This window comes from Mandrillus leucophaeus, unplaced genomic scaffold, assembly GCF_000951045.1.
Source record: "Mandrillus leucophaeus isolate KB7577 unplaced genomic scaffold, Mleu.le_1.0 Scaffold217, whole genome shotgun sequence".
NCBI classification, from domain to species: Eukaryota; Metazoa; Chordata; class Mammalia; order Primates; family Cercopithecidae; genus Mandrillus; species Mandrillus leucophaeus.
Window position 1 is genome coordinate 206,279 of NW_012102221.1, and position 4,434 is coordinate 210,712.

The 4,434-nt window shown below is 38.9% G+C and overlaps 1 pseudogene across 1 annotated transcript; it reads left to right on the forward strand.

Moving 5' to 3' along the window:
* The first annotated feature begins 1,440 nt into the window (after nucleotides 1-1,440).
* Nucleotides 1,441-2,111, forward strand: LOC105540247 (annotated as a pseudogene). The gene has a single exon (XR_001006173.1). The product of XR_001006173.1 is annotated as a 60S ribosomal protein L7a pseudogene (transcript).
* Nucleotides 2,112-4,434: the final 2,323 nt, after the last annotated feature.

The window sequence follows — 4,434 nt, forward strand, 5'->3', positions numbered from 1 at the left end:
AGGCAGGAGAATCACTTGAACCCAGGAAGTGGAGGTTGCAGTCAGTTGAGATTCTGTACCCCACAATTATATACAATTATAAGTTGTCCTAAATAAACACAGTTTAAACATTTATGCTTCAACATTTAAGCCTAAGAACATTTGGGAAATAGTCTGTTTTAGCTCCATCTTTTATATTCCATGAATTCCCTTAAGTCTCACTTGAGGAAAATCAAGAAATTTCACAGAAGTTAGTCACACAAGCACTGAAAAGCTTGAGGTCATGAAAAACCCATGTACCTCCTAAGCCTCTCTTCTCTGTGAACATGAGGGGCTACCTTAGTGCCAGCAAGATGGAAACCAGGGAGATATGCACAGCGGCCAGTGTGGATAAGAGGAGACAGACCTTTTCCTTGAGAGACAGAAAGTGGTATGGATATATACCATAATATCACAATATGATATGAGTGGTATCCTGAGAAGCCTTAGGCAAGTAAAGGATGAAAACCAAGAAATACTGTTTCACCCAATAACATAACAGTATCCAAATCAAAATAGCCTTCTAAAATTATATTTAATTCTGGGTTTTGTAAACATATTTTAAACTTGCAATGCAAGTTAGATTTTTAGAAATATGTATTTCATGTAAATTAACATCCCCATTGCCTATTTTATTTGAGTATTGCAAATACTTAAAAAGTTTAGTGAAGAATATTTACTTAGAAGGTAATTAAGGAAATCATTTTTTAATGAAAGCAATTAATGTATTCACAGTGCTTTGAGTTAATATAATTGCTTAATATTAATGTGCAGCAGAGATGGCTTAGTTAAATTAGTTTTCACTTGATACAGAGAATCAAAACTTTCCATTGAGATTAGATTTCACCAAGTAACCTGCATCTCTAGACACATAAAGTGTTTAAGGATAGTTATTGTAGAAACATTTCAACATAATTGAAAATTATAGTAGACAATCCCTTCATTGGTCTTTGTAGTCAAAGTTAAACTGTTAAGTTGTTATGATGCAAGTATGCCTAAATGTTAGCAATCCCTAGTAAGTCGGTATCACTGTAGAGGTGGACATACAGTAATCACAGAAACATCAAATGAAGGTAGCCTCTTCTTGTATTATGCAGCATCGCTTTGAGAACTAAAAATGTTCAAGCTTTTCTACAGATTCAGAGCTGCTTCCTGAAAATAAGTTTGGTCCAGCCAGAAGGAACTCTCGTAGTCCACCTTGTACAGAAAGAGGGATGAACTTCCACAAGGAGAAACATGAGTTTTCAACTTTCTTTAAAAATCCTGTTTGCAGACTGCATGAAAAGCATTTAGAAGCCATGAGTCTGCTTTCAACCAGACAGAAATGCCTTGCTTCAAGGGAAAACTGTGTGTGCTATCTAGTGCACCTACCAAAAGTCCTTGGGAGAGAGAGGCTAGAAAGAAAGAAAAAGGGCGTCTCTCTCTTTCCGCCGTTCAAGATGCCGAAAGGAAGGAAGTCTAAGGGGAAGAAGGTGGCTCCGGCACCTGCAGTCACAAAGAAACAAGAGGCCAAGAAAGTGGTGAATCCCCCGCTTCAGAAAAGGCCTAAGAATGTTGGCATTGGACAGGACATCCAACCCAAAAGAGACCTCGCCCACCTTGTGAAAAGGCCCTGCTATATCAGGATGCAGCAGCAGAGAGCCATCCTCTGTAAGCGACTAAAAATGCCTCCTGCGATTAACCAGTTCACCCAGGCACTGAACCACCAAACAGCCACTCAGCTGCTTAAGCTGACCCGCAAGTACAGACTAAAGCAAAGCAAGAGAAGAAGCAGAGGCTGTCTGTCGGCCCCAGCTGAGAAGAAAGCTGCCGGCAAAGGGGACATCCCCACTAAGAGACCACCTGCCCTTCGAGCAGGAGTTAACACTGTCACCACCTTGGTGGAGAACGTGAAAGCTCAGCTGGTGGTGACTGATGGCACATGACGTGGATCCCATTGAGCTGGTTGTCTTTCTGCCTGCCCTGTGTCATAAAATGGGGGTCCCTTACTGCATTATCCATGGGAAGCCAGACTGGGACGTCTAGTCCACAAGAAGACTAGCACCAAAGCTCAAAAAGCAAAGGCCAAAGAACTTCCTACTAAACTGGATTAAATGTACACTGTTGAGTTTTCTGTACATAAAATTAAAATAATACAAATTTTCCTTAAAAAAAAAGAAAAGAAAAGAAAAGAAAAAACTAAAGCACACCGAGCCCTAGGCATTCCACCGGGCTCCGATACAAGATGCTCTGATAGTAACTGTAATATATTGAATTGCAGTTATTTGCAAATTTGCAATTAAATATGTCAATCTTTTCTTAGACTAAAATGCTTCTTAAGAGTGCAGGCTTTGAGGCCGGGTGCAGTGGCTCATGCCTGTAATCCCAGCACTTTGGGAGGTTGAGGCAGGTAGATCATGAGGTCAGGACTTCATAACCAGCCTGGCCAACATGGTGAAACCGCGTCTCTACTAAAAATCCAAAAATCAGCCAGTGTGGTGGCAGGCACCTGTAATCCCAGCTAGTTGGAAGGCTGAGGCAGGGAAATGCTTGAACCTGGGAGGCGGAGGTTGCAGTGAGCCAAGATCGCGCCATTGCACTCCATCCTGGGCAACAGAGCAAGACTTTGTCTCAAAATAAAGAGTGCATGCTTCGGGCCCAGACACCAAGTATTTGTATGTTAGGCCTGTCATTGTATTTGTATGTTAGGCCTGTCATTAGCTATGAGGGAGATCAGGGAGATCTGTGCAAGCTACTTCTATTTCTGTTCCTGTTTCCTCACCTTTAGATGGTCAGTAACAGTAACTCCTTCATACAGCTGTTGCGAGGATTAAACAAATCAACAGAAGTAAGGTATTTAATAACACCTAGCACATAATGAGCATTCAGTAAATTTAGATAATATTCTCATTTTTACTGAATTGCAAATTCTGTAAGTGCAGATTTATCATTTACAACTCTCTCTACTGCAGTGTTTAATACTGTGTCTTGTACCAAGTAAACTAAACTACCTTCCCTCACTGCTTTACCTAACTCTGATTCATACTTCAGACTCAGAAAGACCTGTCCTGATTGCAGGGACACAGAAACCCCTTCTACTACATGTTCCAATAGCAAGTGATGCCTGTCACACTCAACTTGATTACTTGCTTTTAAAAAATAAAAAAAAAAAATCTTCCTTACAAATATATAAGCATCAGGAGAAATCGTTTATGGATTGATTCACCATTGTGTCATTAACAAATATCTTAGCGTCTAATATGAGTGGTAGTCAATAGATATTTGTTGAATTATTGAAATCATTAAACAGAGCAGACCCAGCTGTCTAGATGCTAGTTGCTCATATTCATAATTTTTTTATTTTTAATTTTTGAATACATAATAGTTGTACATATTTTGGGGTACATGTGAAACTTTGATGTAAGAATACAACACGTAATGATGAAATCAGGGTAACTGGGATATCCATCACCTCAAGCATTTATCATTTCTTTGTGTCAGGAACATTCCAATTCCAATCTTCTAGTTACTGTGAAATACACAATAAATTACTATTAACTATGGTTACCCTATTGAGCTACCGAACATTACATCTTATTCCTTCTATCTAAATGTATTTTTGTACCTGTTAACAATTCTTTATCTCCCCCTGCCCACTACCCTTCCAGACTCTGATAACCACAATTCTACTCTCTATTTCCATAAGATCATCTTTTTACTTCCCAAATACAAGTGAGAACATGCAGTATTTGTCCTTCTGTTGTTGGGTTATTTCATCACCTCACATAATATGCTCCAGTTCCATTTACATTGTTGCAAATGACATGATGGCATGATTTCATTCTTTTTATGGTTGAAGAATATTCCATTCTCTCTCTATAGATGTACCACATTTCATTCACCCATTTGTCTGCTGATGGACACGCAGATTCCATATCTTCACTATTGTGAACAGTGCTGCAATAAACATGGAAGTGCAGACACCTCTTCAATAGACTGATTGCTTTTCTTTTGTGTATATACCCGGTGGGATTGCTGGATCATATGGTAGGTCTATTTTTAGTTTTTTGAGGAACCTCAAAGCCGTTCTCCATAGTAGTTGTACTAGTTTAATTCCCACCAACAGTGTACAATGGTTCCCCTTTCTCCACATTCTTGCAGCATCCCATATTGCCTGTCTTTTTGATAAAAGCCATTTTAAGTGGGATGGGATGATAGCTCATGATTATTTTGATTTGAATTTCTCTGATTAGTGATGTTGAACATTTTTTAAATACCTGTTGGCCATTTGTATCTCTTCTTTTGAGAAATGTCTGTCCAGATCTTTTGGCTATTTTAAAATCAGATTATTTGGTTTTTTTGTTTTTGAGTTGTTTGGACTCCTTCTATATTCTTAGTTACCAATCACCTGTCAGTTAGATAGTCTGCAAATATTTT